The sequence below is a fragment of the Camellia sinensis genome, chromosome 15, assembly GCF_055761805.1.
Source record: "Camellia sinensis isolate YWXY chromosome 15, ASM5576180v1, whole genome shotgun sequence".
Classification (NCBI taxonomy): Eukaryota; Viridiplantae; Streptophyta; class Magnoliopsida; order Ericales; family Theaceae; genus Camellia; species Camellia sinensis.
The window spans coordinates 282,501-297,425 of record NC_138975.1 but is presented as its reverse complement, the minus strand read 5'-3'; the positions used below and the strand labels follow the sequence as shown (position 1 = coordinate 297,425).

At 35.7% G+C, this 14,925-nt stretch overlaps 1 long non-coding RNA gene across 1 annotated transcript; it reads right to left on the bottom strand.

The window, feature by feature from the left end:
• Nucleotides 1-1,873: 1,873 nt before the first annotated feature.
• LOC145812756 (uncharacterized) lies at nt 1,874-11,748 on the bottom strand. Its single transcript, XR_014356265.1, has 5 exons — nt 11,635-11,748; nt 10,208-10,259; nt 5,698-5,756; nt 3,650-3,695; nt 1,874-2,409 (listed from the first exon to the last, which is right to left on the bottom strand). It is a non-coding gene; the product is annotated as an uncharacterized LOC145812756 (long non-coding RNA).
• Nucleotides 11,749-14,925: the final 3,177 nt, after the last annotated feature.

The following is a 14,925-nucleotide window of genomic DNA, read 5'->3' as shown; positions in this document are numbered from 1 at the left end:
TGATAAATAAACATATATCCATATATAAACAAATATAATAATAACAATAACTACTAACCCTGAAGTCGATGCTGAGAGTCGTCAACTACATCTAAACCAACACACCAACAATAGTACAACAATACACCAGATGAGATGATCAAAAAAAAAAAAAAAAAAAAAACAAGAGTTAAATAGATGAAATAAACAACAAAATAAATAATAATATATATATAATATAAACGTAGTGTGTGCGAGAGAGAGAGAGAGAGAGAGAGCAAGCGAGAGAGCGAGAGAGAGAAAGCTACTTGGGGGTTGGTACAGCCCACGCTGCCATCAACGCCCAATGGAGAGTCTAAAGGGCTCCGACGGCGGGCAGTCTTCATCGCAGTGAGTCAATTGGGGAGGAAGTATTGTTGGGAGTAGGTAGTAGTTGTTAGGGTTTGACAGAGAATGGAGATAGGGGCTGACGAAGCAGAGGAGCGGAGGCCGCCAACAACCCCATTACTACATTTAATGGGTAACGGGTGGGTGACTATCTTCTCTCTGCTTCTTTTCGGCCATTCCCTCCATCGCCATCGCCTCCTCCCAATAGGATTCCACTCCAACCCCCAAAAACACAAGCACTGCTCAGATAAGATCAAGTAGTGTGCGTCAACGCTGCGAGAGCTCGCCCTTTTATAGAAAGCCCTAGACCTCAAGCGCCTAATTACCTAATAATACCCCCCCACTTATTTCTAATTATAAAAATGTCATCCAAATTAATTTATTTTATTTTTCTATTTGTGTTTAATTTTTGTGTTAATTTGCATAGTTGATTAACAAAATTTATTATTAATATAAGGGCAAATTACATAAGCCCTCTCGAGGTTTGACTAAATTACAGATACCCCTGAGGTTTGAGAAATTACGAATTCCCCCTGAATGTTATATTTGCATAAGAAATTAGGGAGTAATTTGTTATGAAATATAAACCTCAGGGGGCAAATTGTTATGAAAATACAAACCTCAGGGGGCGGGATGTAATTTCCGAAACCTCAGGGAGGTATCTGTAATTTAGCCAAACCTCGAGGGGGTATATGTAATTTGCCCTTAATATAAATATCATTTTATATTTTGCTAATAACATTTTCTTTTTTCTATAAGATTAATTTATGTTCTTTTTTTTTTTAAAGCTTTAACTCAGCTCATTTTATGTAATTAATTGACTTGAGCCAAACTTCAGTTTTTCAAATTACTTAACAAGCCGAGCTCAAACTCAATTAATTTTAAACAAACAAGTTTGAACACAGAAACTCAATTCGACTCATTTACAGCCCTATCTAATAAACCAAGCTTAAACAAAATTTTTAACTTATTAAATTTAAACAACTTACGACTTTTTATATACACTATAAAAAATAAATAAATAAAATCAAACTACTCTAACTCGACCTATATTTGGCTCATTAAAAGTTCAATTAAAATTGACTCATTATATAAACAAACTAAATTTAAACAAACTCAATAAATGTTCAAATCAAATTTGAATGACATATTCTCAATTCGACTCAGCTTTTACAATCTTACCTATAATCTATGATTGCCCTCCTTGAGACCCAACTGGTAAATTTGTTCAATAGACAACACGATTCCTTCAGGTTAGCACTTGACCTGTATGTCCTAGGTTAGCACTTCACTTGATGTTGATACCACTTTCTAAATTCCAGTTACTGATTTTCCTCTAGTTTTATGAACTGGACTGTGTTGTGTGTTGGTGGTTCATTACAAGATTCAATTTCGATAATTGGAACCATTTATATGGTAAAACCTTGAGTAAATCGCCTATGCAAACAAGAAACTGATATTTATTATTTTTTTATATAACATATATATATATATATATATATATATAAATAAAATTAGAACATGAGATTGTGTTTCAAACAAGTGTATCATGTACATGTAGACAAAGGAAGACTAGGCAAGTGAGCATTTTCAAAATATACAACATAAATAAATCTGAAGTAAAACAGTAGAGCCATCAAAACTTCTTACTAGTTCATAAAGAATAATGCTCAATAAAAGATATATCTATATATAAACATATAGAGAACCATCCCTAGCTCTGCTACATACATAATACATAAGAACCATGCCGGTAGCTGGAACATATTAGAGGGCCTAAGGAGAACAGCCATGCATTTTATTGCACAAGCTTCTTGTGAGGCTATCCACAAAGCATAGAGAATGGCTCAGGCCCGTGGTCCACAATGGACATCACCAGAGTGCTCTGCTACTTATGCAACTGCAGAGAGAATTATAGAGGAGAGGAATTTCTGGATTTGTGAATCTGATCATCCTGTGAGGTTGGAGATGGCAATGACGGAGGCGAGAATGCTGAATGATAAGATGAAGATGCAAGTTGGGCAAGTGCTGGAACAGCACCACCTGCAAAATGCCCATCCCATACACAAACACATTAGGTTTAAATCAACTTTACAAAATGAAACTTATTTATCAAAAAAAATAAAAACAGAAGCTTTACATAATGAAACAATCATATTCTATATATACACACACAAAATCGCATGTCCAAAAAGCATCCCTATCTGCAGCAGAGAGCCATAACTCACTAATTCTCAACATCCATGATGGACCAACATTGGGGATCGGAAAATTGTAGTTCTCAACACAGACATGACTTCATAGTATCTGCAAAAATAAATTCCACCTAGTTTTCCAATAATGCCCCAGAGCAAACTACATGATTTAGGTATGCTCTTCCCTCCCAGACACAGCCTATCGTGACCAAAATGAGAACCTATCTTATACCCCCAAAATGAGAATCAGACAATGATAAGCTCACTCTAGGCCAAGTTAATGCATACCCAAACACCTCCGCAAAATATAAGGACACATCATATCTCAACTTCTCCCCTTTGTCCCCACCAAAAAAAAAATATGTTGTTGTTCTCAAATACCAAATGAGACACCAACATGAGTTCTCAAAAGAAAAAAGCATTTTTGAGACTAAACTTCCCAATGACCTTCCTCATCCAAATAACCAAAACAAAACTATGGCCACAAGTTTATATAGACTACCCACAAGGTTGATAGGTCTATAATCCTAAATGTCCCACGCACCCACGTTCATGAGCACTACAACAATGAAAGAGGCCTTCAAAATCTTCTCAAACACTCCCAATTCATGAAAATGCCAGAAACTACCATAATATCTCCATGTAACCACACTCCAATAGTGCTAGGGGGAAACAAAAGCTATAACCACTTCTCTATAAAAACCCAATTTTGGCATGTTCACAACGCATTTGTGGGACAATACACAAATTTACATTCATCTATTTTACTCTTAAGATGTGTTATATACATAAATTTACATTCATCTATTTTACTCTTAAGATGTGTTTATCCTGGGTTTTTAGTTTATAATGTGGCAATTCTAAAATATACAGGACAAGATACTCTACATAATACATAAAATGTACCACAAACTGATAAAAGATTCATATAGAACCTGTGCTAGATTATGAATGTATATTTCATCTATGAGGAATTCATTTCTATATAGTTTTAGTTTCTCCAACAACATTAATGAAGGTAAGAAAACAATTCATAAAACCGAATAGATATACAGCTGAAAATAATTTTTTATGGAGAAAACTCTAACCTGTCAACCCTGCACAAGCTGAAGAGAAGACTATCACAGGTGGAGCCTGCACCCAGTGAAAGAAACGGCAACAAAGTCACCAACAAAAAAAGGTACAAAATATGAATCCACAGACCCTGTGTCTGTACCCAATGCCATCTCTCACACATTACAAAAACCCACACTTATGAGAGAGAGGGTTATGGATATAACCATTAAGACTCTAGATGTTTTTATGAAGACGGAAAAAATAAATAAATAATAAAAAATAAAATAACAAAACTATTAGTTCCATGTATAACTTCATCAAGCATTGCCACACAATGCGAATAACATAAGATTTTTAACCTAACTGAATTTTAATGAGCTCAACTTCCTATGTTTCTAAAAGTGTGCAACACAGTTAATCTACCTTGCATCATTTCTTATATTACTTCACTTCACCCAGAGGTGCATACTGGACAAGATATTTAAATACTTGAAGATATGTTATGATAGCATCGCCAAGATAGGCTTACCTAGATCATAGAGTAGAATATGTGGTAATTGGGCAAGTAGATAAATGAAACATACTATTAAGCCAGTGTCAGAAATTTTGGGGTAGTGAAGGAGGAGGTGGGGGAAGCATCACCCAAAACAAGCAATCTTGCAATTGGGGTAGACAATGTTGGACTTCGTGGAAGAGGATAGAGATCATGAGAAATTTTAAAACTCTTGAGGAGAAAGATATAATCTAAAATATTTTTGAAAAAAAAGGAAGACCCTCACGCAAAACAAAAATGAAGAAATAAAATCAATTATAAAAGAACATTTAATAAGCTCAACACCACAAGTACTGACATGTTGGTGAAGAGACAATATCCCAACACAGTTGTCAAATCAAGAATTGAATCATGAATCAAAATTACATTTTTCCAAATCATGAATCATAATTATTTGGTTATAATTTCTAAAATACATTAAAAAATATTTAAACAATTAGATATTAAAGATATATTATAAATATGAAAATTTTAGACATAAATCAATGAAAAGTTTGTTTTGAATGATGATCACATGATGCAATAGGCAATAACATGCTTGCCTCTAAGTGATGTAGGTTCAAGGATCAATATAGTCTATGATCCTATATTACATTTTTTCATTATGCATTACAATTAATGACAATCCATAAATGCATGTGCTGTTATGAATCAATGGAGACAAGAATCCATGGTCCGTCAAAAAAGAAAGATAAAAATTCAAAATTTCAAATCACAATAGTGAGATAAATTTAATAGAATATAGTTGGTTTCTTTTTTATATAGGGTATATATAGACTTCAGTTTTGGTGCAAAACACAAATGCTAGAATTGAAACTCGTGTTAAAAAGAGACCTTTCAAAAAAATGAGAAGAAAAAAAAAAAAAAGAAGTCTTCAATTCGTCGAAGAGGCAAACGCCAATAATAAAATTTTACAACTCAAGTAATCCAAATACTCATCTAAAATGGTCCAAACTACTCAAATCACCACTTTTTATAACCTCTTGCTTGATGCCTCCCAAATATTTCTTGTGCAAGTAGAAACACGTGGATAAAGTTGAACCAATTGATTGGTATTGGTGTATCGAACTAAATCGTGTAATACGTATCATGAATCATACAATTATGATGCAATTTATGCTTATTGTCGATTCACCCTTAGATACAAATCGGTTGTTTAGTGTATCAAACCGAATCGTGTGACACATGTCTTTAGGTCTCTGTTACAACAATATCTGACAAGCATAAATAACAACATGGGTTATGAATACGGCACGATATGGACAACCGTAAGTGTGTCAAACACATGTCGATACTTGCCCTTTAGGTGCCAGCATCCAAACTGAATTGGACAGTAATATGGAATGCTAAGAGCTTCCGTGCTACCTAGAGCAAGATTGTGGATGCCACATCTTTACAAATTCTAACCACACAATAAATTCTTCTATACAAATTGAATGACATGTGTAAGCTATACAAGGAACTAAAATTGCAAGTAAAAATCAAAGCTCAAGCAAATGGGGAATCGAAACGGAAGTTGACACTTACACCGATGAGGAAATGCAACCAGATAGGTCCTTTAACCCACCTCTGAACGATTGGCATCAGTGTAGAGGTAATTCGATAAAATAAATAACAAAATACATGGAGGGAAAGAAGACAATTGTAAAAAAAGTATATGTACTCTTTGTCAAAAGTTTATCACTAACAATAACAATTTCAGTGATTGAGAAAATCAACATATGGTATTGCTCAGGAAAGTAATTTCAGAGTGCTATATTATGCAAAGAGGAAAAAAAGAGAAGAAAAAGAAGATTGGCAGTAACAATGGAACAGGAATTATATCATTAGAATACCATTTGTTTACTGAAGTATCAAAGCCACATGTAGATTATGGTTAATGCAAAACTTTCTATTATTGTGTCATGCCACATTAAAATACCATCAGTTTACAACATTGAACTCTACACTTTTTCTTGTACTAAGTGTTGTAATAAAAAAAAATGTTTTAGTGGCTACTTCATTCTAATTTAAACCTAGAAGCATAAGACATGATACAAAATATATATATATATATAAATGCAACTATAATACTTTAGCAAATGCATCTTTGTTCCTGGAAAAATCGAGACGAAGTTCAAGGTTTGAACCTTAAGAAAAGTAATAAATACAAGAATGAAGAAGTCAAATCTAACAAAAAAGTACATTGTCTTCTTTGATAGCAAACTAGGTGTTAGTTCCACAATTTGTATAGCTAATTCAACTGCCAACAAGCATTAACTATATCACCAGTGGGTGCTTATGGCTCCGATGTGTATTTGTGTGCTTTGCCTATTCTATTTGACTATAAGGGTACTTGCATGTTTTAGGCTAGGCATGTGCGTATCTCCCCGAAGATGTGTCACACCCCGAACCCGCCCCTAAAAGTTCGGGCATGACCACTTCAAAAACGGACACTTAACGCGATGTATATAAGATATGGGGCCTGAACAGAAGCATTTAATCTTATATAACAACGTACAAAACATCCATTGAGCCATCACTAGTATGCCAGAATCACAAACAGAACATATGGCAAATAGACATACAGAGACATGCCTCGAAGAATTTAGCTATGTACACATTAATATACCGACCCAGCCCTCAAGATTGGTGTATAACAGAAACATTGGAGGGTAAAAGAATTATATACACTTTAACCTTAAACAGACCATCAGGGTACACAACTAAAAGCTTAACAAAACTCTGTAAAATGAGCTGCCTTCATTTTGGTGCCTGGACACTCTGAGGTTGACCAAGGAGGAATGGAAGCCATGGGTTAAGACTGACCTCCAGGTGGAGCGCCTACAGAAACAGACATAGCATAAAGTGAGCCAAGCTCAGTGAATAGTAATACATAAACAATTTAACATTTAACGTGAATGGCAATGGACATGTATAAGTGCAGAGAGCATATAGTTAACTTATCCTGTAATTATTTCCAGTGTGGCCTTAGGCCTAAACTTTAAACAGAATGGTTTCAAGCCCTTGAACAGAGTGGCATAAAGCCCTTAACAGAATGGCGTAAAGCCCTTATCAGAATGGCGTAAAACCCTTAACAAAATGGCGTAAAGCCCTTAACAGAATGGCATAAAGCCCTTATCAGAATGGCGTAAAGCCCTTAACAGAATGGCATAATGGCATAAAGCCCTTATCAGAATGGCATAAAGCCCTTATCATGTATGTATGAACTCAAGAGGTGGCTCGCACGGATTCTAGAGGTGATCGCATAGCAGCACTTAGTTCCGTACAGCACTTTGTTTCATACTAACGGATCATACAGAATGGCCATAGGCCCGGATATCACAAATTGGCCATAGGCCTCACAAATGTTACAGAACAGCTATAAGCTTCACAACTTTCATAGAACGGCCATAGGCCTCATGACTTTCACATCGGCTTTAAGCCTAGTTCACATATGTATGATGGACTCAAGAGGTGGCTCGTACGGATTCTAGAGGTGACTCGCATGGCAGCACTTAGTTCCGTACAACACTTTGTTCCATACTCGATAGGTTCACACATTCACAAAGTGGCCCTTGGCCTGATGGGTTCACACATTCACACATTCACATAGATTCATAACTTCACAAATTCTTTTGATGTTTCCATAGCTTCACACTGTTTCCCTGAATCACTCATATCATGTCGTAACATAGCAGAAACAGAACGGATAAATAGAAACAGGGCATTCTCAGTTCCTAAGATTACCATTATACCATAGTGTACCTACATTCCATTTTCTTGTCATGAACCAATACTGCTAACTCGCAGATAACAGAATGTTAACATTAACTATTAACAGTAAACAACGTATGACCTAATGATGCGTTTAGATTTCCTCATGGTTCATTGCAAATCGACATATTTGTCTTGTAATTAGCAGAACGTTCATTCTAACGATGATCCAAAGACAAAGATACCATTACATTAATAGGTCAAAACAACCAACTTCACAGTGTTAAGAGTGTGTATGCAATTCTTATACGGAATCATAGGTAACTTACAAGTTGATACATTAACGATGATCATGGACCTTAACCAAAATGCAAGGTAGGTTCAGAGTCATACCGATGTGCGCCAAAATCTTTCAATGTTCACATCGAAATCGTTGTTCAAGAATGATCCTAAGTTCCTTTTTATTCATTAAGCACGACATAGTTCACTTACGGAGGATAGACTATTAATATTAACTATTAATCAGAAGCATACACATTTATTTCATCATCGTTCGTGTGCGTTAACATAGTTAACCTACAATTAACAGAGTGTTCATGGTGACCATTAGCTGTAAATAAAGCATACTACGACAGTACTACTACTCACAGTGTCGAGATGACGTGTTACTTCCTCCCAGGGTGTGTCCTGCACACGTTCAAAACTTGCTCATCAGTTCATTTTGCTTATCATTTTACTTTCTGTTTCATTTCACTTCGAAGGAGTGTATCATTATCAAAAGGCCTCAAATACATATTCCGATAATATTAGAGGATTCTACACTCAAAACGGAGCAAACAATATTTTTCAACATGAGCCGCACGTGCGGCTGTGAGCCCCGTACGTGCGGCAGTTGGCCCCACACGTGCGGCCTTGAGGTCCCGCACGTGCCTTTTAGGCAGAACCAAACCACAAAATTTCAGCATTTGCCGCACGTGCGGCAGTGACTCCCACACGTGCGGCGATTGCTCTGTTTTGGTCCGAAATTTGCAACAAATTCTCATCCTTTGGGGAATGTTCTCAAGGCTCTAAAATGGATCCTTTCATTACTAAATCATGGTTCAAAAACATGTAAATCAAGGTACAACATACCATAATCTAACTTGAATTAAACCCATGAACACAACTCAATTGGTTTGAACAAAAGTTGAAGCTCATCAATATAATTCCATTCTTGAGGCTCTTAACTTTACACACACATAACATAGATACACAAAGGCATGGCAAAAACATGAATACCAATTTGAGAAGTAAAGAGAAGAGACAAAATGTACGCTCTCACTAGATAACTTGAATTGGATCCAAAATGCACAAATGAGAGGATTATCATACCAAGTCTTCAACACACACATCTAGGACTTTCATTCCACTCTAGATCATACACATCAAGAGCTTCCTATTTCAAATTGAGGAAGAAGATTGGATTAGGGAAATTAAACTTACCTTAGCTTCAATTTCTCTCAACTCTCCCTTGTTCTTATCCTCTCTTCACTTTTCTCCAGGGAATATGTTATAAGAAAGTTCCTAAGTCTTGAGTTCATAGAGGCTCTTATAGACATACATATATAAAGGGTGAATAAAGACGAAAATCAATCGTTTAAACATTTGAAATTGAAATTCCACAGAAACGCTTAATATTACCTAAAAATTATGTTGATCACATATATAAAATCAATTTCAGATAAGCAGGCCCCTAAGGCTTCCAATTTCTGATTCAAACTCTATAGTTGCAACAGATACATTTCTTATCAAACAGATAGACATCTTTAAACATGAAGTTCACTTTCTTAACCATAATTTCTCATAGGATTTCACAATAAGCATTCGAAAGCACAAAATAGGGACTAAAAATATATCAGAAAACATGTACGAGGGTCGGATTATTACAAGATGTGTACCCACTGGGGAGGTGTAATGAAAGTAATTGTCATATCTCTTTTTGTGGTAATAACATCACACGCACGCACGCTTGCGCGCACACACACAAAAGTCAACGTGCATTGACATACTAATCTTTTAAGATCTTAAATTTCATGCTTTTACTAAGTTAAACCATTTTGAAACCATTGGTTTACAACAAAATAACTGGGACCATAAGTCATACAATGACAACAATACCTACATCAAATAACATATAGAGTAGCAATATAAGGAACCCAATGAAATAAGCTGTAACTCATGCACAACTAATAACATATTACTATGAACTAAAAGCTGAAGGAATGACATAACTATTCCAAGGTCATAGAACAGACTGAAGAGTTGAGGAACACGAGTAGAAAATAAGGATAAAATGACATACCATGGTTGAATCCATAGAATGCACTTGTTGTTCAACCAACGGCAGAACCAATCTACATGAAAAGGAATAGTAAAGACATAACAAAAGAAAGAAGAAAGTAAACATGAAGGCAAAATAAATGGATAAAATAGTTAGGATCGTAACACACCACCACACTCCACAACTGACATACATGACAGCCCACTCTATTGACACTTAATTAACAGTAGCCATTTTCCTTTCCCTTTTATAGACTTACCCACTTTTCAATATTCAACATGATAGTACTATACCTACACACAATAATAAGATGATTTAATCTAGCCCATAGGTTACTCCCTCCGCAGCACAGACCATAAAGCAATGGCCCATTCAATCCCGTACTCACATAGGTTGTGTCTAATCTCATACTCCACATGGTGACTAGTTCTAATACCGAATGATACAAACCCTTGGGTAAAACTCACCCTTGAAAACCAACTTGCAATAAGAGGATGTCTGAGAGCATGTACTCACATGGCCAACCTCATTGTTAACTGACTTAGAATAACTTTAGGATTGTAACATAAGACGAACAAAAGTAAAATTTTGAAAAATATTTAGTGAAATATTATCAAATCACATCTCAATAACCCAACAAACTAATTAAATATGCAAAGTTCAAGAAAATTGCACTAAATTAAGCAAATATACAATTTTCTCCACACACACACACAAACAAACATTAGCCCATATGTGTGTGTGTGTGTGTGCCTTTATCATCTATGCTATATTATCTAAATTATTATTATTAAATTGCAAAGTGAATACCCAATTTGGTGTGAACACTTTATTGGAGTTGTGTAACACTTTTTTTGTTTCCAACAAAAAAAAAACATGACACATATTGAGAGACATACACATTACTAAATGGGTAAATATATAAAATCCTCAATTCACTCCAAAACTCCACCTTCAATAGATAACTCCCTTAGAATTTCCAATGTTCCTCAACCATGTTGCAAAAATCTCACGATTAACACAAACTCTATATTCATACATATTGAAACAATTTCTACGACGAAGAATTCTACGGAGATGGAATAGAAAAAAGGATAAATCGAAGATTTTGGTCCAAATTCCCATTCACTTGGAAATTTAAGTGAATCTAAAGACAGGTTCACTATTTGTTACTTTTACTTTGGTTTGATTTAGAATTCAAAAATTGATTTAAGTAGGTGATGATATACACATGATGCATCAAGTGCAAGCAATGGCAAGTAATGAAATATAAGATGGGTTAAGAAAATAATTACCATAGAAAAGCTATCCCTAATGAGGGAAGAAAGAGTCCAATCACTTGTTTCCTGCAGTTAAATAGAAGATGCACCAGATTTCACAAAATAATTATAATTATAATAATAGAAAGAAAGAGGGGCGTAAAAGCTTAGCTCAGCCTCAGTGGTTACCATCTCCTTTGCGAGAGGACCTGCACAGTGTGGACATCTCACACTTCTTCTAGGCTTTGAATCCCCCATCACACCACACCCTCTCCACTCTTCTCTCTCTCTCTCCCCTGTATAAATAAAAACATACCTACCAAAACAATTAGGTTTGGGTACCTAATTCAGGTTTATAATCTGTCGGTGCAACGGTCAATGCGTTTGATGTAAAAAAATATTTGAGTTTTATGTTGCTTTTTTTTTTGTTGTCAATCTAATTTTGAAAATAGATTTTGAAAACCAACCAAACACAAAAATAAGAAAGTGGTAGTAGTGTCAGCATTCATTTGTTTTTTAGATTGGAAAAGTGGTATCCATTAGTATATACATAGAGAGAAACAAAGAAATATAGCAGGGTAGCAATATTGCTAATAAATAAAATATTAAATATATAAATATATATCCAAAATAAACGAGTTTGACAAATCAACTGAGAGATGAAAGCATCAGAGAATACACAAAATAGTAAAAAAGAAAAAAAAAATTGATAAAACATGTTACAAACCTCAAATGTGACGTGTCTATAATTGCAAGTAGTGGTGCTCACAGTTTGGGTTGGGTTGGGTGACATCCATTCGCCATCTATCCAAAAGTAGGCGGATTGAAAAAAAATCAATTTGCATCCGTCTGCTAAGTTGGCAAATGCAGATTGAGCAGGTCATGGATTGGTGGATGGAAGCGATCAGTTTGACGGTTTGGACTTTACAAACTTTGAGCATTTTTCGAACTTATAGTTCATTACTGTATGTGTTTTTTTGGGCTAGATTTCTAATATTCAAATTCATGCCAAATATGACCGTCTTTTTGGGGGATGGATCAGGTGCATGCCAAATATGCCTGTGTGTTTCTTTGGACTAGATCTCTAATATTCATATAACTACTGTATCATCCTTCTGAGTTCATGCCAAGTAAACTATCATTGTAGATAAATAATCAAAATATAAATAATTAATTAGATAAAATAAATGCACAACAAATAAATAATCAAATTTTATCTGTGTGTTGTTCCAGTGGAAACCAAACATAAAAGGATTATAACATATATATTTAAATATGCAGTATTTTTTTTTTTTTTTTTTGATTAGCAAACACACAATAGTGCAAATCCTTTTTGGTTGACAAGAAAAATGAAACAAAAGAACAGAAAATCTGAAATCAAACAATAAAATGGACACTAAAATGAAATAAATATTACCTTGTTTTGAAAAAATTTCAAATCAATGGAAGAAGAATTATATTTGAAATTTGAAAGGAAAAAAAAAAGATTAAGAAAAAGATTACATCAATCGCTGATTTAAAAAACATAGAAGAGAAGAGAAGAAGAGAGGAGAGGAGAAGAGCGTATCGTCGTTGCTGCCGCGCTGTAGAGCTGTCGATTGTCACTGGATCGTCGCCGTTGTACAGTCACCATCGCCAATCGAGCTGATGTAGAGAGACAAAAGACGAGAATGGTAGGGTTTGGTTGTTTCTCTCTCCACTGCTGATGGAGAATATAGAAGAGAGAACTAAATCACTAAAAATAATAATCATAAAAGGCATATGGGCGGGTCGGGCGTGCACGGTTTAGGGGTTGATTATCCGCCACCCGATCCAAGCATTTGCTCGCCGACTAGAGCGGGCGGATCTATCGGGTCATCCAAATGTCTAATCACCCCTAATTCCAAGCATTAGGGGTGGGCGCGGATCGATTGTGGCCACAGAACCTCCAATCCGCCATCCATCCACCAGATTGGCAGATTGGAGAAAATCAATCTGCATCCGCCTGCCAATCCGGCAGATGCAGATTGAGCGGATTAGCGGATGGATACAAATCGGTTTGGCGGATGGATACAAATCGGTTTGGCGGTTTAAAAATTTACAAATTTTTAACATAATTCAATTATGCACTTTCTGAAGAAAAAAAAACCTGGGCATCATTCAAGTGTGCAAAAACAACCTGGGCAATGCAACCAATATTCAGTGATTGTCACAAAATGTCTACGAAGTGTTAATGATTCAAATGTCTATGAAGTGTTATTCATTGCATAACCAAATGTCTATGAAGTGTTATGCACTGACAACCTGGGCAACCAATATGTAGTTATATTCACTGAAGGACTAATAACTGGACTCAATACACAAATTTTGTATGGAAGCACTTTATAAAGGACTAAAAATAGTTTTAATAAAAAAAGTTGAAAGAAAAAATAAACCATGAATCAATACATGAAGGACTAATAACTAGACTCAATACACAGATTTTGTATGGAAGCATTGTATGAAGGACTAAAAACAGTTTTAAAAAAAAAAGGTTAAAAGAAAATAAACCATGAATCAATGCATGAACACTCCTTAGCGGATTTCGACTTCCATGACCACCGTTCTGCTGTCTTAATCGACCAACACCCTCTGTGGGTTCTAGGTTAGCGCACAGTTGGGCATCGTAACCCGGCTTCTGGTTCATCCCGCATTGCCAGTTTTGCTTACCAAAAATGGCCCACTTGGAGCTCTCAATCCCGTTGTCACGCCCCCAAACCGCCCCTAGTAGTTTGGTGCCGTGATGGCCAGTAATCCGAGATTACCGAAGGCCGACTTACAAGAATCACACACAATCAGAGTATAAAATATGGGGCTTACAAGTGCGGAAGCAACATATATATATACAGAATCTAAATAGTCCATGAGAGCCGTGCTTAAGTCCAAAGAAGTGACAAGCATTTTTACAAAGTCTTACAACTTAGATACAATAAGGGAATGAGATACAAAATACATCTTGACCAAAAGGCTTCTCAAGCCGGCATATACAAGTACACATGAAATATAGGCTAAGAAGCATAATCTTCAAGATGGTACAAAATGCTAATCCAAAACACGTCGGCAATGCATCCAAAAAACACATCGGCTACACGCCTAGGCCTCATTGCCTTCTTGCTCATCACCTACATATATATAGAGAGGGTGAGCTTGGATACTCAGTGAATGATATTAGAAATAAAGGTTTTGCATGATTGATATCCAAGATTTCTTTCAAAACAATACATAGCATACTTTACAATCAAGGGGGAAATCAAGTTCATTGCCGGCCTTTCAAGTTCTTTGGATGTTATTACATCTACTTAATACAAGGGGGTGATGACAGTTCCAAGACAAGAGTGCAGTTGCATTATAGTCCCCTGCAGCTAAGGACTTTCAAGACAAGAGTGCAGTTGCATTATAGTCCCCTGCAACTAAGGACTTCCAAGACAAGAGTGCAGTTGCATTATAGTCCCCTGCAGCTAA